Genomic DNA, 24,989 nt, shown 5'->3' with positions numbered 1-24,989 from the left:
CCCCTGGCTTCGCACTGTGCGTCGGCCGAGAGTCGCCGAGCGGTTTCGAGGGCAGGGCGCATCTCCCCCGTGTTCTCCCCGCCCGCCGCAGCGTCTTTCCCGTTGTCTTTCTTCATCGGGCCGGGGCTCTGCGTGGGCGAGAACTCCAGGGGCGGTTGGGAGGAGTCCGGTCTGCCCGCGGCCCCGCTCGCGGCCACTGCCGGGAGACCACCCGGGGATCGCCGGGCTTCTGCTGGGAGGCGCCTCCGCGCGGGGTTCGCCCTTGGCGCCGTCCCCTGCCCGGCGGGCCGCGGCCGCGTCTCCGCTCACGCTTGGCGGGGCATCGCGATGAAGAGGCGGGCGTGCGGTTTCAAGGCAGCACTTTCCGGGCGGCATCGGGCAGTGTTCGCTGACCGACCTGAGAGGTTCAGAGCAGCAAAAATAAAATGCGAGTGAATTCTTCAGTAAGTAGGACTTGGCCAGTCTGCTTCGGATCGCCCGAGTGCCCTTGTTGGTAAAAAAAAAAAAAAGTGCTCATTTCCTAAACGATAGCCCGTTGGTAGATTCCCTTGTGATGAAATGGTCCGATAGACACACTGAATGTTCTTTTTCTGCTTATCCGTGTGCCCGTATGTGTGGCTTCATTTTTTCTTTTTCCCTCATCTCTATCATCAAAAAGTATTTAAGAATCCACCTCTGAGGGTGGTACAGGTTGGGCCTGACTTTTAGGGACTCGTAAGTTAACGTAGCTGCTTTTAGTGTGGATTTAAAGATGTCAAAGGTATCGTGTAAAGATAGCGCCCGTCTTTGCGTGTGACGTAGCGCACACGGCGTGCTGACCGACGTTCGCGGTGGGCGCCGTGGGCACCGCGCGCGCCGCGTGCCCGGGCCTGTCCGTGGCGCTTTCCTGGCACCTTATTTGAAAGACGCCGCTGAGTAGGTGTGCATGTCGCCCCCCTTTTCCCGCTGGCGGGGGTGATGCTCAGTCTGCCCGCCTCACTGGCGGCCGCACAGCTAGGGGCAGCGTCCTCGACGGACGCGGGCGGCGTCGGGCCCGGGCGTCTGTGTCTCGTCCGGGGTGCCGTGCCGCCCCGCGGGCCGAGGGCGACGGCAGCGGCCACGGCGCCAGGGGGTGCTGGGGGCCCCCGCGCCTCCGGGCCCCGGTGCGTGTTTGCTTTCGGCACCGCCACCGGCTGCCCCCGGAGTCCCCACCCGCGCGCTTCGAGACAGACTTCGTCTGAGCCAGCCCCGGAAGCTGCGGGGCCACGTCCTGCGGCTGGGACCCACCCCGGAGGGCCGCGGGGGGCACCCGCGGGGCTGGGCGCTGCGGGAGGGCGGGGTGGCGGGCCCACGGCCGCGGGGAGCACGCAGCCGGTGGCCCCGCAGTGCCGCTCAGCGGGCGGGGCCTCTGACCGTTGGTCCTGAGCTGAAGGCGTCGACGGGGAGGGCCAGGGTCAGGGGCACGGCACGGGCAGTGACCTGGGGCTCGTGCCTTAGCGGGCTGTGACCGGACGGTGCCCGGTGTGCCCAGCGGTCCGGCACGCGGCCGTCCGGGGCTGCTCGGTCTGGGGGCGACGGGAGGGCGTCGCTTTCTCGTCCTGGGCTCACGACGTAGCGAGGTGTTAGATTTTGGGGGGCGGTGGTTCTCTCCTGCCCCCTGTCCACGGGCGTCCGTGGCCCCGCCCCCTCCCTGTGTTAGCCCCGGCGGCCACGCCGGCTCCGGCCCACTGGCAGCTCGGGCTCCGTCACTGCCGTTGGCGTTTGTGTGGTCAGTCAGGCCAAAGAGCTCGCCGGCCTGTCCCCTCCTGCTCAAGAGGCCGCCCGGACAACCGTTAATCGCGTGAATCTGCCGTGCGCTCTCTCCTTGGAGGTTCGTTAACCCCGTCTCTGGGCGGCGGGACGTGGCGCGTCTTTGTTTTAATGTGCGAACGGCGACGTGTGGGCGGGCAGCCCTCGCTCGCGTGAGGTCAGAGGGGCGACGAGCCCCGGCGTCTCTCTGCAGCGTGATCTGTGTGCGAGCACACGCGTGTGCGCACGCGCGCACGGCCGGCCCCGTCGGTGACGCGTGGGCCACAGCCCTCCCGAGGCCGGCGTCCGCGTGCGGCCCCGCGGGGACGCGCCCTCCGGGTCCGTGTTTGCGGGCGCCCCGAGCCCGGTCCCCCCCGGCCGCCCTCCTCCCCTGAGTCATGTTCATGGCTCTCGTCATCTTCATCAGCCAAAACCCCCCCGGCTTCCGCCCCGATCTCGGCCTGTCACTTGACGAGGCCCCAGCTATTTACATTTTTGTTCGTGAGGAGGCCGGGGGGCCGTGAAGGAGCAGCCTGGGCAGACGCAGCGCCCGCCGGGCGGGCTGCCCCCGCCGCCCCCCAGCAGGGCCGCCTGACTGGCCCTCTAGCGGGGGGCCAGAGGTCCGCGCCGCGCGCGCCCGAAAGGGTTACCGGGAGATGCAAACAAAAACAACATGCAAATGCGCACGCAACAGGCAGGCCTGATCAGATGCTGTCAGACGAGTTCAGCCTCTCCCCGCCGCCCGTTCCGGGGCCCTCGTCTGCTCCAGATGTGGTTTAATTTACTGCGACTTGGCTAATTACTGTAATTAAGGATTAATTACTGTTAATTACTTTCACATAAACTCAACGCCAGTCAAAGAGCGGAGCCTCATGAAGTCTGCCACAGCAGTGAGCCCCGGCCTGCGTGAGCTCGCGGGTCTCCCCGTCTCGCTGGGCGCCCGCGGCCACGGGGCCTCTGACCTCCCGGCATCAGCAGTGGGGCGGGGAGCCCAGGGGCGCAGCGGGGGTCAGCGCGCAGGCCCTCCCGCGGCACCCGCTGCTGGGCCGTCCCTGCGTGGGGCGGGCGCGAGGAGAAGGAGCCCGGAGCCTGCGAGGGGAGGCCGCGCCCCAGCCTCTCCCCGACGGCGGGAGCGGCCCAGCTCCCGCCCCGGACACTGGCGGCCGGCGCCGTGGGCCGGTCAGGTGCCGGCTCCGCGCTGGTGTGAGGCCCCGGCGACGCCCCCACGGGCGCGGGGAGCAGAGAGGCCAGGAGCCTGCGCCGCGCCCCGCCTTCCCGCCTTCCCTTCCCGAAACCCGGCCTCGCCCCTGCGGTAGGGCGCGGCCCAGGCGGGTGAAGCGCCTGCGGGCACCTGCGCTCAGACATGGGGCGCTGGGGCCCCCGGGGCGCTCGGCTCCGCCGGTTCGCGCGCCCGTCACAGAGACGCCGGGCTCCACGCGGCCGCGTCCTGTCTGCGGTCGGTCCTCTCCCTGCGAGTCCGTCCCTCCCACGCGCGGCGACCCCTCGCCCTGCGCCTCAGCCGTCCTTCCGTCCGTCCTCCGCCTCGTCACCGCCTCCCTTCCCGCTGTCCCCGCCAGCCCGTGGCCCTCACGGCGCGGCCTGCGGACTCCATCCCGCTGCGGCTGGACGCCACGCCCTTCCTCCTCCCTCGTGTGGCTCAGAAACCCAGACGGAAGCCCCCACTCTCCCGGCCCGCGTCGCCCGCCCCCCGTCCCCCCGTCCCCAAAGAAGGTATTTTTGATTGTGAAAAGCCAGAAGAAGCGCGTTCGGCACAGGAAAAGCATTCTGGAACTCTCCGCAGAGTGTTCTTCGTCCGTGTGCTCTCCTCTGTTCGTAAAAGTAACCGCTTACGCGCAAAGGGTCATCCTCAGACTGACCAGAGGATGCTGCTGAAGAGCAAAGGGAACCTTAATTTGGGGCTAAAGACACAGGTTAATCATTTACTATATCCGATTAAGTTTTTCATGCTTAAAATGCAGAAAACATGAAAACGGCAAAGCTAAGTGACGCCAGCCCGTCAGGTCTTGTCCGAAGGACGTACTCCGTGGTGTGATTCCCCTTTCACGCCGTGTGCGTCCTCGCGCGAGGCGGCACCGCCAGGTCACGCGTCCTCCGTGACTCGCCATCTCCTCACGCCAGGGGCCGGCTTCTCCCCGCCTCGTGAAGCTGCTCACGTGACAGGCAGGTCCGGGACGCCCGTCCTACGTCACAGCGGAGGCTCCGAGGGCCGCGTGCCGTGAAGGGAGCTGCGGAGAAGGGTCACGGCGCACGGAGTTAACGTCACGCCGCGACCACCGTGACCACGCGGCACGCGGCACGCGGAACCTGCTGCGCGTTCTCCTCTCTCGCGGCGGCGGTTGCTCCAGCGCCCGGATCCCGGGGAAGGGGCGGGGGAGGCGAGGGGACAGGGCGTGGGGACAGCCACGCGCTCGCTTCTGCCCGTGGGGCCGCCGCTCACGCGCTGTGCGCAGGGACGGAGGAGGGAGAGGGGGCCGCCGCGGCTGTTACCGCCCGCACGGGAGGGGCGTCTCCACGTGCCACTTCGCGCAAATGCTGAGCGAGCGCGATCGCCCGCGTCACGCAGTTCCTCGCGTGATGTCGCGTGAGCCGCGTACGGACTGAGGCTCTAGTCTCCGTCCCAACGTCAGCGTAAACGTGTTCCGCGCTTGCAACCCCAGCATCATTTGAAGAGCTGCATGCTGCTTCTGTGATTTGGGGCGTTCGGATACAAGCCTCATTCAGCTCTTGACAACAGAAGGATCCACCGGATGCCTAGAGGCCTAACAAGCCTGCGCGGATACGCACCATCCGGATACGGTGGGATTCCAGCACGGATGTGAGAAGCACGTAGAACATGTGTGTCTTCGCCCTTCGGGAGCTCGCTGTAAATATTACAGCTGCGTGTGCACGCGGGGCTGACGTCCGCAGGCCCAGAATCGCGGGGTCGCAGACGGGGCCCCCTGAGAGCGAGCAGGGGCGGGGGAGGAGAGGGGAGCGGGGACCCGGCCGCGGCACCCCGAGCCCCGCAGGGCCGCCTGCCGCTGCCCCCAGCACTGGTTGTTGAGACACGGCCGTTCGTCTCCAGAACAGATGGCTTTAATGAGGGCCATGCGAAGGCGGCTGACGTGGAAGGCGGGTGGCCCATCGGGGTGGCCCCGGGGCCCTTGGCCAGTGCCGGAGACTGTGCCCTTTAACCCCGCCGTCGGGACGATGCCAACATTCCAGGGCACCGTCCAGTGGCAGAGGAGGCGTCCGGAGTCAGGGAAGAGGTACACACGAGCAGTAGCGGGGTCTGGCCCGGCCCTTAGGGGGGGCTTTGCGGGCGGCGCTGGGCGCGTTGGTGGGACCCCGGCCCCCGCCTGGAGAGCGGCCGCACGCCCCCACACACGGCCCAGCCTCACCGCGGGGTCAGGCGCCTGCCTGTCCGTGGGTGCTCGCTCCCCCAGCAGAATCCAGCTTCTGGATGTCCCGTGGGCGGGAGGGTGAGGCCGCCGGGCGCGCTGGCCAGACAAGGCGGCTTCGGCCGCCCGGGCCCCTCCCTCGCCCTGCCGGCTGCGCCGCCGTCACCGTGGGCCTCGGGCGGTCGCCCCGCCTGGCCTGGACTCATCATAATGACCATTATTAGAAATAGCTGCGGGGACGCGTTGGAACACCCAGTGTGAACGTGCGAGCATGTCCCGCGGGGCCGCGGGCCACTGCCTCTGAGCCCCGGGGACCGCAGGCTCGCGGGCCCCACTAGGGCCGCGGCCGCCTGGCTGTCAGCTCCGCTCGCCCCGCCTGTCAAGCGGGGGATGCGGCGGGGCGCATCGTTTTAATTGACACCTTCCTCCCTGCTGCACGCGCTCCCCGCTCGGCCCGGTGCCTGCCTTCATCTCCCGTCCCTGGGAAGGGTCCGCGCCTCGGCTGCCCGCTGCAGACAGGGGACGCGCTGCCCGAGGCCCGTGCCTCGTCCTCCAGAAAACGCGTGGCTCTTAACGAGGCCGCCGGCCGGGAGGCGCACCGAAAGCTAGAAGAGGAGTCATCCGCCCAACCTGACGCGGAGGAGAGGGACGGGTGGAGGAGACAGACAGGGAACCGTCCGCGGCCGAGGAAGGAGAGCGGGAGAAGAGGAGAGCTGTATCTTCAGTCTCACAGGAAACTACCAAACTGTTTCCCAGCGTGGTGACGCTTCTAGCTCTTCTTGCGTGAGATCAGACCGTCTTTTCCTCAGAGTAAAAATAAGATGGGCGTTACAGGTGCGACAGAAGCACCCGCCCTCTACGAAGCGGCTTCAAGCTCAGAGGAAGAGCTCAAACCGCCCCATTTTTAGAATTAAATAACATTAGCGTAAGCCCTTTCCTCCAGGTACGGGTCTTAATCAGCCGTCGACCTGGTTGAATTGCGCGTCACCTGAAGAAACGGGACAACGCGGTCCCTCCCGGTGCACCGTGCTTGTGGCCCGCCCCTCCCCTCTGAGGGGCTGCGGGCACAGCTCCGCCCGGACCCCCTGGGTGCTCCGTGGGGCCTCTGCCGCCGTGTAGTTAGACTGCAGGGCCGTCCCGTTTGGAGCCTCTTCCGTAGGTGGTCGGTCACGCCTGGTCAGGGTGACGGTCTGTGTGGGGACGCCGCCGTGGCCTGGGTCCCCTGCACGCGGTTCCTCTCTCAGTCGCTGAGCGGCTTGTGGCGTGCAGGCCCACCCCTGGGCCTCGCGAATCACGTGTGCCTCAGGTGGCCTGTACACTCGGCCCTCGTGCCGCTAAGCTCGGGAGAGCCGCGGGGGGGGGGGGGGGGCTGTGTTTGCACCTGGCCGCCCAGGTGTTAGCAGCCTGTGGCCCACGCAGCCCTGCACCCTGCTACCCCCGAGTCCAGTGAGCGCCTGCCGCTGAGCGGCTCGGCTGGCCCCCCAGACTGGCCTTTGTTGGCGGTCACAGAGAGGATGGTCACAGCCAGGGACCCACTCAGCCGTCCTTCAAAAAAACGAGCGTTTTCCCTCCCCTTTCATTTCTAAAAGCAGATATGGCAATTTGCTTAAATTGCTGTCTTTAAAGTTTAGATGATTATGCTTTTTTCCCTTTTCACCTTTTTTCTTCCTTCTCATGTAAGTAGCACGGTGCAGGCTCCTTTTCTAAGACTGGACGCAGTCTCCGACGCAGCGTTTCCGAAGTGTGCGTGTGTGTGTGCGCGCGTGCATGTGTGTGCATGTGTGTGCATGTGTGCGCATGCATGTGTGTGCACACGTGCGTGTGTTTCCTCACACGTTAGTCTTCATTTACTAGGGATCTCAGAGACGAAATGGTACGACACCAGAATATTTGATTAACATTTTATATTTTCTAGGGTCCATTTTTTGAGACACAGATATTAAAGGTTTATAGCACCTCCTCCCCGCCCCCCCCCCCGAAAAAAATCAGTACACCCCATGGAAAGTCTCCATTTCTTTCTGGAAAAAGACGTGGTAGCAGCTAGCCTCAATGACTTAAGAGTGATCATGCTAGGCGGCGTTTTAAAAAGTCTGATATCTGAAGAATGACAATTTGATAAAAATGGGGAGCGAGGAAGTAAGAGGCACACGGGCAGGGCTTGGGGTGAAGGGGGAGGGAAGGGGGTGGCGACCCAGTCCCACGGGCGTGTGGCGCGGGCGTGAGAGCATCCCGTTCACGGCCCCGTTTCCAGGGGTCGCGGTTAACTTTGCTGGGATCCGTTTCCATGGCAACAGAACGCGGGAGCCGTCACTTCACGCCATACGCCTCCCGTGTGGGGAGCCATGCGACGGAGAAAACGCATTTTTAACCGTGGCTTGGAAGGGGCGACAGGTACGGACAGCCTCGGTCCCGGCTTCGGGGAACTCACAGGCTGGGCCGCCCGCTCCCCCTGGCAGCCAGCGTCATTTCAGGTGGGCGACCATGTCAGAGAGGGCGCCAGAGGGTGACGGCCACCATCCTGGGACGAGACCCCACGCACCAGGCTTCGTGTAGGCGGCATCGGCGTCTTGACGGAGTCGCCGACTTGCGCTGCCGACCGCGTGACGAGAGGAGCACGTTAGTTGTAAGATAGCGACTGTGTCTGTCGTGTGCCAGACATGGAGGAGGCAGCATCTTTGTTCTCGGGAAACTCACAGGCCGCGTGGAGAGCAGACGCATGACCGACCCTTTTCAGTGTGTAATAATAAGTGCTTTGTGATACCGAGGTCTGCGACATTCAGTGGGAGACGATCCCTTCCTGTGGGCGCTGGTGCATGAGGTCCAGACCGGGCGGCGCGTCTCCTAAGAGGAAACGTGGCCGACGGGTCGGGGTGGCCGTCTGGGGCTCGCGGAGCGCGCCCCGCATCCGTGGGCGTGAGGGTTTCTCCCCACCCTCGGCGGGCCAGGAGCCCCTCATGCTAAGGTTTTCCTCGGCGACCCAGAATTCATACGCTTCAGCCGTGCGCCTTTACTGTTCCCGAGACTGCTGGACAGATTTCTAAGGTTATAAATTGCAGTTGCCGTTAACAAGCAGCCAGAAAGGGTCCCGTGAGGGGAACGTGCCTCAGATCCGAGCGTGAAGGAATGAGGGCGTGCCGGGCCGCAGGCCCGCGCCCGTCGCGAAAGCGTGAGGTCCGTGCGAGGAGGCGGCCGTCGGCCGCCGTGGGGTGGGAGCCAGCCTGGCCTTTCTTCCTTGTTCTCTCCACCGCTCTAATAAATGGCGAGAGCGCTTTAGTAAGTCCCCGGGCCGTCGTCGTGGTTATGATCTCCAGATGAAGCAGCCGGCGCCCGAGGACGTCGGAGTCAGCGCGTGTGCCTGCGTGTGTGCGCGCGCGCACTGGGGCCTGATTCATGAACCACCAAGGCCACGATGAAGCGCTAGGTGAAAATCACCTACGTTAACAGCGAGGAGCTGTCACCATCAGTTCCAAGAGGAGCTCGTAAGCCCGGGGCTGACAGCCGGCGGTTTTCCTCTCCTTAAAATGGAGATTTCTTTAACCCTTCCAGCCAGAACTGTAGCCTGTCTGGAAGAAAACACAGATTATGGGCAGGACGGAAGGCTGAGGGTTGTGGCTCTCATCCGAGAGCCCAGTGAGGAGTCCCCGTCTCTGCAAGGCGGGCTTCCAGGGGTTCTCGAAGAGAAGGCGCCTGGCCCAGCAAGGGGCAGCGGGGTCCTAGAGGAGCCGCAGCGCGAGGACCCCGCCACTTCTGCTGCCGTCGGAGGCCGCGGTCCCCAGGGGTCTGCGGGGCTCTGCGTTACTTACAGGCGGGGCCCGTCCCGTCTCCAGCGCCAAGGCTCGCGCCCCTGGATTCCCATCGCAGCGGCGGGCGGGAGAACGAATGGCTACGCGGAGGCCGCGCTCCGCGTTAGAACGCAGGCGTCTGTCTCAGGACACTGCTGTGTAAAAACAGTCTGTTTTCTAACGAACCTCATTAAACCTCTGACGTTTAAAAAATGAAATCGAGAGCTGCAGCTCGACCCAGAAAGCCCACGTGGAGATCCGTCTAAGGGCGTTCGGGTTCTACTCGGGCGTCTGCGGAACGGACGGGAGCCGAGGACCCCGCCTGCCCGCTCCCCGGGACGCGCGAGGCGCTTCTTCTGGAAGCGGCTGGGGAGCAACTGGCAGTGACGAACATGCAGCCGCAGCGAATAGCGTCCCGGTGGAGCCGCGTGGCCGTGCGCACTGGCCCCCGGGCGGCGGGGGCGGCCCTCCTGCCGCAGGCTCGCTCCCGGCGGGCGGCGGCGTACGCGGGGGAGCAGCTCCCGGGGGGCAGGAGGAGGACGGGGCGGCGGCAGGGAGCCCCGCCCGCCCTGTGGCCCTCGCACCCCGTCCACACCGGCGTCCCCTCAGTGGCAGTGTGGTGACATGGCCACGATGATGGTGCTGTGTGTTGCCACGGTAACAGAATTGACAGCTGTGCTATTGATCTCCATTGTTCGTTTCCTTTCTCCAGGGCAGAGTCCGGGTCTTGGTTGGCCCTGCCGCGTGGACCTGCCCCTTCTTCTCTCCCTCCTCCCTCCTCCCTCCCTCCCTCCCTCCTCCCTCCCTCCGTCCTCCCTCCCTCCATCTCTCTCTCTCGTTCTCTAAAGCGTCCTCAGCACCCTAGGGCTCGTCACTCCCGGCCCCTGCCATTCACCGTTTGGGGCTTTTTACTCAAGTCCTTGTGCTGCCGTCGGGGGTGATGTATGTCCAGCCTGCACTTCTGCGCAGCCGCACACTCTGGACCCCTCAGAATCTGTGAGGGGCTGTCTCAGACTCGCCCCATCTTTCACACGCTTCCAAAACGGATCCCAGAGAAGCCCGGGACTGCGTCGGGCAGCTCGCCAGCACTGTGTCACTTTGGGTGCAAGCCGTCTGCCAGCAGCATTAGAAAAGACGGTGGCCCGAACAATGCCTTGCGGGCCGGGGTTCCCGAGGAGCGTCCTCAGGGAGCCAGGGGCCTCCTGAGCACGCTCTGCGTTTATCGTCCATCCTCGGGCCTGCCTCACGTGTCCACGTGGCTGCGTTTATCGTCCATCCTCGGGCCTGCCTCACGTGTCCATGTGGCTGCTGCACGTCCGGCCATCACGCCGGGGTTCCAGGCAGGAAGGAGGCTGGGGAGGAGAAGACGGCAAAGGGCCCTCTTCTCGCTGGAGCTGGTTCCCTTTAAGGAACCTCCTCAAAACCCCCACGGGACACGTCCACAAGCGCGCGATCCTCCGGAACGTCGCCACGCCTGGCGTCACGGGAACAGAGACGTGGAGCCCTTCCCCCCGGGCAGACGGAGCGAGCCGGGTCTGGGTCTGGAGAAGAGGTCGAGCGGCTGTCGGCCGGGTGCCTGGTGGTCCGATGGGATCGGGGGACACGGCTGATTAACCCCGATCACTGCGTGGCACGTTTCTCCCACGGCACCCGGAGGCGGGGTCGCAGGCCAGACACCAGTGGCGGCTCGGGGGTGCACGGACCTTTTGTCCGCATGTGGCCCTCGGCACGACCCAGGGGAGTATCTGGTCGCTTAGGAAAGAGCAGCGTATCGAGGGTGCTTTTAAGGGCCCCCCTAAGGGCTTCACGGTGGGCGCTGGGTCTCATTTTCTCACGGCCAAAGACACTGTTAAAGCAACACAGTGTCGCGTCCCCCCAAATAGGGCCGCCCGTCGCCGCCGGTACCCCGTCCAGTTTCCACCCATTGACAGACGTACAGGTCGGTAAGTGGTGGGTGGGTAGGTAGATGGATAGATAGATAGGTAGATAAATAGATAGGTAGATAGGTAGATAAGTAGATAGGTAAGTAGATAGATAGATATAGATATGTAGACATGTGGATGTGGATATGGATATGGAGTCTTCCCGTCATCTGGCGGATCAAGAGTCAGTGTCTAGGAATGGTGGTTTGAACAAATACAGACATACCAAGCCTTTTTTTGCTTTACGTGAAAAGTTAGGATTTAAATGAAAACATTACTGCATAGGGGACAACATGTATTATCTTTTTAGAAAAGGTACTTGATGTGTTTTTTAAAAAATATACTTCGAATGTAGGCAGTACTGTACTAAAGCCAGCGCATGTTTGTACTTCGAAGTTTGAGACTTGGCGGTGGTGGTGATTGTGTGTGCGTGCATGTGTGTGTGTGCTGTGCACACGCATTGCTAGCCGTGGTGGTGGCCTTTCTGAGATGCCCGTGTGTGCGCGTGTGAAGTGCCTGGGGCGCGGAGAGGGTGGCGCCGCGGACGGGCCGCGTCACGTGCGCCTGGGGCACGGCCGCCGTCAGAACAACGCGCTGCTTTGACAGTTGATTCGTCCTCACTCTCGCCGAGTCTGCGGTAAGAAACTAGCGTCTCAGCAACTAAAGTCACTCTCAAACAAAAGCATCGAAAAGAAAAGAAGGCGGCCGGCAGAAGGAAGCCGATGCCCGTGGTCGACGTCTGTCCCCGCCGCGTGGGGACGGGGCCAGCGGGCGGCACGGTGCTGTGTCCTCGCGGGCGCCGGAGCCGGAGCGGCTGGGGACACCCGGGCAGGGCCCCCCCCGCCCCCCCCGCCCCCCGTGTGTTTCTGCACGTCTGTCCCTCGCCCCGCGCGCCGAGAGGCCGCGGCAGACGCCTGTGTCCGCTCCGTCGTCGTCGCGGCCCGTGGCCGGCGGCTCCCGCGTCACGTCGCCGGCTGACGCGCTCGGCGTGGGGCCTGTGAGGGGGGACGGTCACCCCTCAGGCCTGTGCTGCCCCGTCCAGAACACATGCCGAAACTCTCCAGGGTGGCGGTTCTCCAAGTGCGGTCTGGGGACCCCGCACCCTCTCGGGGGCCACGAGGTCGGAACCGTTTCGATGGCGACGCTCTCGTCTCGTCGGGCCCGAGTGGGCGGTGGCCTTTCCCAGAGCCCGCGGGAGGCGCGACGTCACCGCCGGCCCGGCCGGGAGGGACGGGAGGCGCCACCCGGCCCGACTCAGACGACAGAAAGGTGTGCGACTGTGAAACAAGCGCACGACTTTTTTGCTTCAAAAATAGCACATTTCATAAAAACAAAAGTTACTTGTGTTAACGTGTAATGCGCTTATATTTTAAAGTGAAATAGCAAATACTTTAGAATCTCTTAGTTTCCGGCGTCTGACATAGTGAATGTTAATAATCCGGATAAGGCAGCCTTCGGCATCCTCAGCAAGTCTTAGGAGTGAGAAGGGGCTGAGAGCCCAATGTGTCCTGGAATCGCTGCCTCTAAAGAGTGGCCACTGTCCCTTCGTGTGGCTCGGGGGGCGGGGACAGCGCCTGCACCGCGGGTCCCTTTCGGGCGCTCCCCAAGAGAGGAGCAGGCGAGTGAGTCGCCTTGGCCCCCTCGGGGTTGGTTTGTTCCTGTGTTTATCGGGCTAGCTGGATAGATAGAGAATCAACACTTCAGAGACCCACCTCGCCCCAGAATTTTCTTCCCCTGCTGCCGGTAGCCCACGCGTTTCTAAGGACAGTGGCTTCTGGTGCACGGGGGCCACCGACCGAACACCGTGAGCCCGGAGACCGTCCGAGAGCAAGGCCTGCGCGGTCAGACCGCGGTCAGACGCAGGGGAGGGCGCCGTGTGCGGAAGGGGGCGGGGGAAGTGTCAGGGTCTATCAAATATTAATTGAAATGTAAATTCCAAACCTCACGGAGTCCTGACACTTACGGAATCTAATTACGTGGCAAGGCCTGTGGCCCCACGGCTGTCGTCTGGTGGACTCGGGGACAAAGGTGGTCTGCCGGAACGCCACCGGGCTTCGCGCACCGAGGCGTTTGCCGACAACGTGTGCAGGCAGCGGGCGAGGACCACGAGTCCACGGGCGGGGGGGCGGGGGGCAGGAGGGCGGGTCTGGTCCGGAAGCAGCGGGGACGCTCCGGGGCCGAGGTCCGGCCTCTCGGGGGGCGAGGGGGGCCGAGGGGGGCGAGGGCCCAAGGCACCATCCCACACGTTCACGGAGACGCCGGCCCGATCCTTGGGACCGGCTTCGAGTCTGCAGACCCCTCGGGGGAAGGCGTGCGTGTGCGCCCGTGCGTGTGCGCACACGTGCGTGTTCCGCAGGGCCTTTGCGGGTGAGGGAACGGCAGGCGGACCCGAGGCGCGTCGCACGCTGCACGAGAAACTCTGCCCTCGTCTCTTCTAGAACGTCTTCCGGAAGTCCTCGGCGGCGGGCGAGCGAGTCCACCCCGCTGCCTGTGCGTTCGGGTTTCTTTGATCTGTTTGTAATTTTAAGGACGCGCACAGCGTGTGGTTCTGAGACTTTTCAGGCGATACCAGTTTTGAAAACAGCGATCACAAATCGAATGGGCAAGCCTTGGTCTTTATTTTTAAGAAGCCTCCAGATGGATGCACCGTCGTTCCCTGTACCCCGTGGGGCCGTGTGACCCCCCCCCCCCCCGCGTCTCTGGGTTTGGTTAATTCGGTGTCCGCGGGTCACGTTGCGTCTCGCGCCTCCTCGACTGCACTCCAGCCCGTGTGCTGGTCCCCAGGCCTGCGAGACGGGGCGGCTCAGAGCAGGCTCCGCCAGCCCCGTGAGCGCCGGAGCCCGTCCCGGCCGCGGTGGCCGCCCCCCCCCCCCCCCGCCGCGGCGCGGTCTGGGCCGGGAGCACGCGGGAATCATGGCTCCCTCGCCCCCCGTATGGTAGCAATTTCGCTGTGGTTTCTTTCATTTCCTTTTCAATTTGGGCCCGAGTGCTCTCCCAGAGGAATGAGGTAACAGCTCCCAGGCGGGCTGGGACGCGGGAACGAAGTGGTACACAGTCGTCCCCTGCGCGGCGGCCCCCGGCGTGGCCATGGGGGGCGGTGGCCGTGGGCCAGGCTGCGCTGCGGGGCGGGGGCTGCGTATCCGGGCCCCCCGCCTGCCCTGCCCGCGCCTGGGTGAGCCTGCAGCCACGGGGACCAGCAGCGGCCGGGCCCCTTCCGGGAACCTGGCAGCGGCCCCGCTCGCCCCGCGCGCCCCTCCCGCGAAGCCGGGGCAGGAGCCGAGCGTGTGCCAGCCGGCGTCGGGAGGACCTTCATCATCCGTGTCAGGTACATCGCGGCCTGCTTGTCTCACCATACATCTTCCGAAACGTGACAGAATATTCAGCTGTTATTAATTGAATACTCTCTCATTTAACTGCTTAGCAGGAGGAGGAGTGACTGGTTTGTTTCAACACGGGAAACTGGCACCAACCTGGATGTGGTCGGAGGCCGCGGCGAGGCCTGGCAAAGCCGCGTGAGAGAGACGCGCCCGCCTTGGGCCGGGCGGCCGGCCTCGGCGTGGCCCCGCTAGGGCCGGGCGGGCCGGGGGACGGGCAGGGGACGGGCGGGGGCCTCCTCGCCCCCGCGGGCCCGGCTGCAGCCTGCGCCCACCCTGCCCGGCGGCCCGTGCTCGCCCGCGGGCCTGGCGCCTCCCGTCTGTCTGAAGGCTGGCAGGAGCGACTTTATTTTTCTGTGTTTATCTTTTCCATCAACAAAGTGAGAACTGCCCGCCCCGCAGACATCTGCGTGATGTTGAACGTGATGCTAAGGGTTAAACGCCACGGTGATGAGGACAGTTTCAGTCTCTTAGGTTAAAATTGAAGGCGCTAAGGACGGGTTTGGGGAGACGGAGGAGGCCGCCTGTCCGTCCTCGGCCGCAGCACAGGAGTGCAGGCCGGTCAGTGGCCGTGCCCACGGCCGCCCGGGGGGAGCTCAGGGCTGCGGCCCCCAGGCGGGAGAAGCCGGCGTGCGTGACCACGGCCGCGCGGGGCTCATAGCGCAGTCGTGAGGACACTTCGGTGCCAGACGCCTCTAGCCACCGTGCACGGTGCTCTTTTAAGCCAAAGACTGAAACGGGTGCCGAGAAGTCGAAGCCGGACTCGGCGCGAGGGGAGCCCCTGGGCGGTGAGGCAGGGCAAGCCAAAGGACCCGTCCCCCACTCGGCCACCACAGTCAGCAGAGTGTGGCGCCCCCTCCGCAGAGGCGGGCGTGAGGCCCGGGGCTGGGGATGCACAGTGCATCCTTACCGGTGGCCGCACACATGGGGCCGTTCGCTCGGGCGTTCTGGAAGATGCCGTTACCCCCGGGGGGCTGCGTAGCCCCCCTGGTCCTGGCCAGCCCTCTCCCACACAGGCTGCCAGCACCTGGGATGCCCTGGGGACCGGCCAGCGCCCGTCAACAGCCCGACTCAGAAGCTCCCGCATCCCCTCCGCACAGAGCTGGCAACCTTGTCGTCCGGTGGGCACCGTGCCCCGGAGCGAGGGCCCCGGAGCGGGGGCCCCAGAGCGAGGGCCCTGGGGTGAGGTCTGGCTTCTGCCTCGGGACAGCATGCAGAAGGGGATGACTTTTGCCGCGGCTTTGAGAGCCATCACCGTCATGCCTGTGAGCGGCATTGCCCTGGGCTCCGTCCCGCCCCGCGGCCAGGCCCATGACCAGGTCCTCGTCACAAAGGAGCTCACCCTCCGCACGCGGCCTGATGGGAAACAGTGGCCTCTGTTGGAAACCATGAGTTTTAAATCGGCCCCTTTAATTTGGGTATCGCAAAACACGTTAAAAATTAAAAGACTGTTTTGCCCAGAGACGTAATTTACACATTTTTGCATAGAAGTGCTGTGCACACGCGCATGATCACGGCTATAATTACCTTTTCTTTGGTGTGATTTAAAACTGCCTTGGCTACAGGTCTTAACATAACGTACATAGTACAGAAAAAAGTACCACCTAAGTTTCGGTAATTCAGAATAAAATCCCAGAAGCACGAACTTTGTTCCCCGGAGGAAAACCGATCCGGAAATCCCTGGTGTGTGTCTTAGTTCACTGGAGGCAGCGATCATAAGGAAAACGGAGGACAGCAGTTAGCGGTGTAGTTCACACTCCGGTATCACACGCGTTTCGGCTCATGCCACGCACGCGCGTGCACGCGGAGGCGGGGTGCCCACGGGGACCCAGAGCGCCCCGATTGTGGTCGTGCCACAGAAGTCCTAATCCGCACAGCGGTCGGAGATGACGCCCAGCCGAGGACAGAGGCCGCGCATCACGCAGCCGCTCGCCGGTGCCTGGAGGGGCGTGGGGCGGTCGCGGGGTCGGGGGCAGGCCCGGGAGTCCGTCGTTTCAGGTTCCTGAACTAGAAACAAACGGAACTAGATTTGGGGTTTTTATTTTTCATTTTTGGTCAAGAGAAAGGTGCTCCGTTTTTGCACGGAGAACAGAGGCAATAAACAACAAGACAGGCCCTCGCCGCGCGCCGAGGAAGCCGGGCGCTCGCCCAGAGACCCGCAGGGCCAGGCTGGGGTTCAAGGACACAGCCCAGCGAGGTACTGTGATAGTTCCGACGGGTCGGCCGTGGCTTCGAAGCTTCAAGTTCAGAGCACAGACGGCAAAGAGGCATGAAATCTCGCGGGTTCATTATTATTATTATTATTATTATTATTATCGTCATTATTATTAACAGGACACCTGGAAAGGTCCCAGCAAATGTTATTGTAAGCTAACACTCGGGCTGAGCTGGGCGCCTTAGCTCTCCAGCCCCCCGAAGGGTTGTGATTCCTGTCACCGTGTGGGGTTTGGCCGAGTAGGGGATGCAAACGGTCCCCTTAAAAGCGTGCGGGCAGCCACGCCACAGTGGCGTTTCGACTTGCAGACGAGAAAGTTGGACACACAGGGACAGAGGGGCAGGAGCGGCCGCCCTTCCAGCCGCGTCCCCCCCGCTGCCCCCGAGCAGGTCCGGCGTGAAGGAGCGCGCTCGCCCGGGGCACCGACGGAGCACGGGGGCGTTTCGAAGGCCGGCCGCGCCGGCTGAGCCTCGGGATCTCGCCGCTGCCAGTCCGTCCCCGGTGTGTCCCAGCGTGCTTCCACGGAGGTGGCCGCCGTCGTGGTGCCGACCCGGTTACACTTCCGGGGGCCGCCCGCCGGGCCGGCCCCTGTGCTCGGCCCGTCCCAGGGGACTTTCGGGTCTGTTTGGGTCCAGCAATGAGACTTGGTGTTTCACCGCGATTCTTGTGGTTTAGAACCTGAAGTACTTTGTGGCTCTTGCAGGGGCTGGACGCTGGGGCCAGACCGCGCGGCTGGCCCGTGCGGCCTCGCCCGCGACCCCCCCCCATCCCGCAGGCACGGCGCCTCCGCGTCACGGTTTGCCCTCTTGGATCCAACACCTCGTCCCCAAAACCGGTGTTACAGAGTCACAGATTCGCAAGTGGGGCTTTGTGTTCACAAAACGCTGTTGGTTATTTTTACCATTTCCATGGTTCATTCAGACAACCACCGTTCTCGGGTTCGTTATTGCTTAAATATATCATCGCGTGGTGTCACGGCCCACGGCTAATAAAACGCTCACTCTGAGCGGCTGCGGCCCGGCTGGGTGGGAAGTGGCACTGTGAGCCGCAGGCCGCTCCGAAGCAGGTTTCGTGTGACGCTGGGGCATGGGGGGCGTCTCAGCCCCACAGAGAGGACGAGGGAGGGCGGGGGACAGGGCCCCCTGTCTGCGCCCTGCCTGTCCCGCCCGAGCCCCTTCGTGCCCCGCCCGCCCTCGCCTCGGGGTCACGCTGCAGCCTTGCCTTCCTGCCCCAAGCACAGGCCGGGGCGCGAAGTCAGACGCAAGTCCCCGCAGCGTGCCGTGACGGCTGGCCTCGCGTGGGTCCCCTTCAGCTCTGCCTGTGTCCGTGGCACTGATGTAGATTTCGGGGGTCGCGGCCCCTCCCGAAGCCCTCAAGCCTAACGCACAAGGGAGCCCTCCCCCCCGCCCCGGCGTCTTTCCATGACGCAGATGCCCTGGGTGGCTGGTTCGGCTTCGCCTGCCGGCTCCCACTTGCAATTCCTTTTTTCCTTTTTTAAAGAAAGAAACATAAGGAAAACATTTGCCTTGACGCCGCGTCCACCCCCACATGCAACAGTAATCGCAGGGCCCGCAGCGGGAAGGGAGTTGTCACTGCGGTCTGGGGCCGGCCGGCCCGGACGGCGCCGCGCTGGGCCCTCGGAAGCCATGGCGCCAGGCTCCACGCTGTGGCGGTGCGGCCGGCACAGGTGGGCCGGCGGGGCGGGGCACCGTGGCCGGGAGAACCTTCCGGAGCCGGGAGACGGAGCTGCCCAGGCTGCCCTCTGAAGCGTCGCGGGGAGCACGGGGACCCCAGGCCTGGCTCTTGGAGCGGCTCGTGCCACCAGCCCCTCGGGGGGCTCTGGCCAGATTCCCGGTCCACGTGTCGGGGTCCGGCCGCTGGACCGCTGCTCGCACCCTCGCCGGAGCCCCGCGCAGGACGGGCCCCCGGAAAGCCCCAGGGCCACGGCTGCCTCCCCCACTTCTGGGCGTCTGTGTGAGTTCAAACACCAAGTCGAGTTTACTGTTTCTCCCCCGTTTATTTTAAGTATAGTTTTACACGTTATCACGCACGGTGACATCTTAAATGGAGCCTGTCACTCCGTCTTGACTACTGCTAGGGGCGCGAGCCACTTACCATGTCACACATTTCAGCAGCCCTGATTGAGGGTAGTAGACGAGCGGCTCCGGCTCCGCCCCACCCCCCAAATCAGGCCCGTTTACGTGACGCCAGACACGGGACCGCGCCTTCCTTCTCAAGCGAGAGGGGCTCTCAGTGGACGGATTTGGGGGTAGCAGCTTCTCTCTCTCTCTCTCTCTCTCTCTCCTCCCCCCCTCCTTCAGCTTCTCTGAGAAAAATAAATTAATTAAAAGGTTTCTTTTTTCTTTTCCCCCAGAGCATGTTTTGGTATGTTCTGTCTTTCTCTCTGAGAATAACATTTTGTTAGGTTAATTCATGCCCCGAAAACAACAACAATAAAATACAAGACAAAACAAGAAATAACCTCCCTGTCCCCCCACCGTCGCAGGCAGCGACCGTCGTGATGGAGGCGGCTCGGACTAATTTGAATATTTCATTCTCCCGGCTGGCGACGCCGCCTGCCTTACAGATGGTCCTTGCTCTATCCTTCTGGACCTGGTTCAATTATAGATGAAAGCAGGGAGCGGAGATTTGTCTTTTTGTCTCCGCTTAGTCGGAATAACACAATAAAGCCTGACGGGTAGGAATTTCTCAAACTGCCCCCTTGCGCCTCGGGCAGGCCCCGGTCGGGTCTCTGAGTGCCTGGGATGCGCGCACGTTGGAAGCCAAACGCGGAAGTGTTTTTTGGATATTTTTTTCCCTCTCGCTTGGACTCGGGCGTATGGTGGACGCATAAGCGGCCTCTGCCCGCCCCGCCCCGCGCCTTCCCTTCCTGCTCTCTGTTTCTCATCGATTCCTGAGCTCTGACTCCATGATTTATGCAAGAAGCTCGGAGAAACCACCTCCCTCGTCCGTGTCCTTAAAAGGCCTGCCTGCTCACGTGGCACCGCTTAGGGACACGCTGGCAGTTGGGGACAAGGACTTTTCTTCACGTTAAAACATGTATAACCTGCTCGCCAACTAAATGCGCAAAAATAGAGCACACGTGTGCATGGATTGTGCAGATTTAGGACTGCGATCTCGTGTGCGCACATTACTAGACGCTAATCATGCTTCACGTGTGCGTGTGCGTGTGCGTGCGCGTGCGCGTACATGCCAGTGACTTGGGCTCGGCGTATTTTTGGATGTCGGAAAAACAAACATCGAGTATATCCTTTAACATCGGGGCATCATTTTTGTAAACGTTTTAGCTAAATAGTAAAGCAGGCTGTTAGCCTCAGGCCGTGCTTTTCTGGGATCGATGTGGGGTTCCTTCCCCCTCAGCCCCGAATTCGTGCGTGCTACGTGTCGAGCTAACGCCGTGTGATGGGGAAGCGTATTCAAGGCGCAGCTCGATCAAACGTCTCCTGGTCACGTCAAAGACGGGGGACAGGCGTGAGCCGTGTTTCTCTCGGTTGGTTAGTTGGTTGATCGATACTTCATCAGATTATATGGATGTTCTGTAAGGATCGATATATATTTTTTTATTTATTATAGTTATTTACACCTACAGCACCTGGTCTTCCTAGGTGGTCCCCCATCCAAGTACTAACCAGGCCCGACCCTGCTCAGCTTCCGAGCACAGACGTCGGGCTTGTTCAGGGCGGCGTGGCCGTGGACCGTGGACTGTGGCTCCACTGGGGACCAAAACCCCAGCGGACATGCTGACCGCTGCACTGTGGAACCACGTCCAAGATCGTCTTTTTTAAATTTCGCTTTGCTCCGCACCTCCCGCTGGGAGCCAGCGTGGCATTGCCACGCCCGTAGCTGGTCGTCCCCACTCGCCGCGGGGTCCGCCCGGGGGGCGTCCACAGGGGCATGCTTGTGCAGCCACTCCTACCCCGCTGCACCCCCGCAGGGCTGAGCCGGCAAGCGCAGGGGCAGCGCCCACAGAGACACCGCCGTGGAGCTCGAGGCGGCGGCGCCGGGGGCCGCGGGGAGCGGCGGGCGCCCCGCGTGGGCCGGGGAGCACGAGCGGCAGCACAGGGGCGCGCTCTGCCCGAGCAGCAGGCCCCGGCTCGGCGGCTCGCTCCCTTCTCCTGCCTGGGCGATGGCATCCGGCCTTCTCCACAGCAGCGAAAATTAACACGACCAGCCTTACAGACCCAAGGGTGCGCCGTCTTCGAGTTGGCCCGAGATCACACACCGTTAGGAGGCGACCGCGTGGGCCAGGACCTGGGGTTACCGGGCGCGTGGGGAGGACCCTGCCTGCCCCTCTGCCTGCTCGATTCCCGGCTCTGCTTCTGTGATCCCAGCGACTCTAGCTGCACACGGGCGAACCTCGGGGCCCACGGGCGAACCTCGGGGCCCACGTGCAGTCAGGGACGCCACCCTCCCTCTCTCTCCTCCCTCCCGTGTAGCTGACATAACTTCTTGGCAGCAGCTTTTCCGGGAACACAACAATTAGAAATGTTTAATCACCTGCGGTCACTTTCACACACTGATTATCTTGGACTCACTTTTTGCTAATAAAACATCTTGCCAGAAAAATGAAATTGGAGATTTCTCTATTTTGGGCTAGTTTTAATTTGTCAATCGTTGACCTGATTTTCTCTGGGAATTTGAAATAAACTGGAAAATATTAGCGACAGCACTGATACCGGTTCAATAATTTTCAGTGCATGAAGTGCTTTTCGCGTTACCTCAATGTTTATGCTCGCAACAAATAACTCTAAAGGGGGGTAGGTTCTGCTTTCCTTAGCTCACAGATTGGAAAACAAACTTAGAAAACTTAAACCATTTAACCCACATCGTAGTTCAAACCTGGCGTAGCTGTGTTTGTCAGGATGAGGTTTGACTACAGCAGAAGCCACTCCCACCACATTTCAAGGAACAGAAGACACGTGTGACCCTTGGGCATCCTCATGGTCCCAGGGGGCTGCCAGAGCTCCGGCCACCTCAGCGCGTTCCAGGCGTCAGGATGAAGGAAGCGGCGAGGGAGGAGGGCGACTTACTTCCTTTTAGGAGGACTTTCTAGAATACCGCCCGTACCTCTGCTTGCCTCCCACCGCGAGGACTTGCCGACGCGGCCACACGCGGCAACGCGGCCGGTGGAAACGGTTCGGCCGCTTCTCAGGAACGGGGTGCGTCCCCGAGCTGGCGCCGCTCCTGGCCTGGGGGAGAAGTGAGAACCCGAGCGCCCAGAGCCCCCCTGGCCAGGCGAGGTGGGCCGGTGGCCGGCTTTGCCGTTCAGATCTGGCACGCAGGTGCCGTCCGACCCAGAGCACCGCGCGTGGAAGGGCGGGGGGGGGCCTCGCTCGTGCTGACGAGCGTGCACTGCGTCGGCGTGAGGGCGCGGGGCGCCTCCCGAGCGTCTGGCTCCGATCGCACCATGGGCGGCTGGTCCGTGCCGGCAGGGGTGGCCTTCACGCTCCGGCGTAATTCTCAAAGGCGACTTTGCCTGTTCCCAGCAGAATGTGTGCGTGTGTGTGTGCTGCGTGTGCGTGTGACTGTGACTGTGTAGCTGCTAACCCCGCGTGTGGGGTCGCTCCCACTCACATCACAGAGGGGTGGTTCACAGGGCTGCAGACGTCGACCGGGTCATCTCCTGGTACTCTGGCCGGTGGCCGGGAAGCCGAACGGCGCCCCCTGCGGTCCGCGCCCTCGCGGGCCCGCCGTGTCCCGGGGCCTCCTGCAGGGCACGCGGCGGTGGGCCTGCCTCTCGCCCTCACCGTCGTCGCCGTCCGCGTGGCTCACGGGGCGGCTCGGGCGGCGCCCACGGATGAGTGTGTTTCCGAGGCCGGGTCCTGCTGAGTCTCTGGGGCCCCCCGAACCCCTGACCTGACAAGCAGTGCAGGCTCTGGTGTGCATCACGAGGGTGTGGCAGAGGCTCGCACACGGGGACGAGGTGGCCTGTGCCCTCACGAGAGTAGCCTCCGCGCATCACCCCCGACCACGGCCGCGGCTTGGCCTGCGTCCGGCCGGCCCCCTTGGCGAGGCCAGCTGACCCCGTCACCCCACGAGCCCAGCCTCCCGGGAGGGGCGCTTCCCCCCCAGGCTCCCAGGAGCCCCCCGCATCCCCCCACCCCATCCTCCTAGAAAACCCGGGGGCTTGGCACGCCTCTACCCACGCCTCCCACCAAGGGACCACGGGGGTCTGGGCGACATCGCCTTCACCGCCGAGGTTGGGGCAGCGCGGCCTGCTCCTCGCTGGGAGTCAAGCACATGTTGTTTTCTTATTATCTAAAGGAAAACAGAATTTTCTTGCAACTTAATGAGAGCTGGTCTCTCCCTGTCCCGAGGGCACGTGTGTGTGCGTCTGTGTGTGTATCTGTGTGCGTGCGTGTGTGTCTGTGTGCGTGCGTGTCTGTGCGTGTGCTGCAGGAGTGGTCATGTCCAGCCTTCCCCTCCGCCATCTCTGTCTCCGGGCAGACAAAGCCGATGTTCTGAGCCCCCCCAAGGAGGCCGGGCCGCCTTTCCGCGGAGACAGACCTGGGTCATTAGCTTCGCTGCCTACCTGCCTCTGCGGCCGGAGCCCGGAGGGCTGTCTCGTCTGTCTGTTGTCTGCACGGAGCATTTGTCTGTCTGGAAAGTAGAACTCCTTGCACTCGACGACTGCTACGCTCTTTCTGCCTTTTCTCTTCAACAGCTTTTTTAAAGCCCCGAGAGACCCTTAAAGGAAAAAAAAAGAATGCAAATGGAGACGGCGCCGGAGGCCGGAGCACGCACGCCGTCCCGGGCCGTGGGACCCGGCCACACGGGACGCGCTGGTTTTTATTTGGGGTGATATTTCTTCCTTGGCATTTATTGCACCTCTGTTAAACACAGCTCATGTGACACGGCGTAACTCACGGGCAATCGGAGAAAAAGCCGAAAGTTGAGCCATCAGTAGGGCAGGGCGAGGCATTGTTAATAGCCACCATTAGAGCTGAAAAATTACGCTCTGCCCTTGCCGGGCTGTCTGGGGGCTCAGGTTGGGCCTCCAGGCAGGGGGCTGGGCCGCGGGAGGCGAGTGGGGAAACCAGAGCTCTGAGTGGCGGGGTGGAGGGTGGGGGGGGGGTGCGGCAAGAGCCTGGGCCAAGTTTGGGCCTCGGCCCAGGAATGGAAAAACCCCGCTGATCCCCGGGACCGAGGCCGCCCTGCGTCACCCTCTCTCGTGACGGCACCCGGTCGCACCGACCCGAGTTTAGCCCCGAGGCAGAAGTGCGGGGGAGGGCGGGCGCGCGCGGCCCCTGCTGACCGCACCCCGCTCCCCCACTGGACGGTCCAGAACGGGTTTGCAGGCCACGGTCTCCGCCATCACACCCTGGGGTCTGGCAACGCCCTTTCTTTTTAAGTCTGTGTTTAAAAGAGCACGTGGTCTAAATCCTTTCAGCCGCCGTAAATCCCAGCGCGGGACGCGACGCCGTCTACCTGTCTGACGAGCCCCTCTCGAGTGCGCCCGTTTGATGGGGCCGCGTGCGGTGTCAGCCAGGACAGTAAATTCCAGCGGGCTTTGCCGAGTGCATGTGTCAAACCCACGCTGGGTCCGGAAGAAACGGCAGTGGCCCGTTTTGCATTTGGCCAACTCGCCAGGGGCGGAGCTGTTTGCAGGATCCCACGTCAGGCCCCTGGACTTGTGGCCGAGGCCCCTGGACAGCGCCGCCTGCTCCCCGCCCCCCGCCCACCCTCCACCCTGGCGGGCGCCATGTCGCACCCCCGCACACGACTCTGGGTGGGCTGTCAGCGTGGAGCGAGGTCCCGGCGGAAGCCTGCCGGGCCAGCGGGAGGGCCGGCCGCTGAGCGGAGCCGGCCGCACTGGGCGTCGGCCGGGCCGGCGGTGCCTGCCGACTCAGGCCAGGCGAGAGGCTTCGTGCTGGCGCCTGGCTGCTCGCACGGGACCACATCCGGCTCCGGCGTCCAGCCCTGACCTGTCACCCGGCCCTCAAAACTCAGGCCAGCTCAGCTCGGCCCGTCCCCAAGGGAGTGCTGGCCGGAGCTTGGCTCCCCGCTGCGCCTGGCGGCTCTGTCCCGCCGGGAGCAGTGGCGCTCGGCCCCCGTGTGTCGGTGACATCTCTGAGTCCCGGGACAGCTCTGGCTGCCCTCGGAAGGAACCGTACGGTGTCCTCAGTGCCCGGCGGCCCGGGGTTCGGAACACTGTCCTTCCCGCCACAGCTCGTCACCCGCGGTCGTCCTGCACGCAACCCGGCCCTGCCTCCGGCCTCGGCCCCAGGGGCAGGATGGGGGGCTCACGGCGCCGCGTGTGCCGCTCAGGGACGCTGCCGGCGCCGCCACAGCCTGCTCCTGGCCGGCTTCCTCGCCGTCCCCCCGTCTCTCCAGGCCTGGGCCGCACTCGGGCACCCAGCAGCCCCCCTGCGCCCTCAGCCCCGACGTCCTGGCTCTGCGGCCCCCTCTGCTGACTGCCCGGGCAGTACTCACGAGAGGGCCCTGTAATGACCGAGGCTCTTTTAATCTGTCCCAAACCATCTCTTTGCAAGAAGGAATTCTCCCCA

General features: G+C 63.5%; 1 protein-coding gene and 1 pseudogene across 3 annotated transcripts in view; one reads left to right on the top strand and one right to left on the bottom strand.

The window, feature by feature from the left end:
• PBX1 (PBX homeobox 1) overlaps nt 1–24,989 on the top strand; it is a 153,983-nt gene that overhangs the window by 96,359 nt on the left and 32,635 nt on the right. The window lies entirely within an intron of this gene.
• On the bottom strand, nt 20,063–20,178 carry LOC118613171 (annotated as a pseudogene).

The sequence above is a fragment of the Rousettus aegyptiacus genome, unplaced genomic scaffold (assembly GCF_014176215.1).
Source record: "Rousettus aegyptiacus isolate mRouAeg1 unplaced genomic scaffold, mRouAeg1.p scaffold_m13_p_17, whole genome shotgun sequence".
Classification (NCBI taxonomy): domain Eukaryota; kingdom Metazoa; phylum Chordata; class Mammalia; order Chiroptera; family Pteropodidae; genus Rousettus; species Rousettus aegyptiacus.
This window is presented reverse-complemented; position numbering and strand designations above follow the sequence as displayed.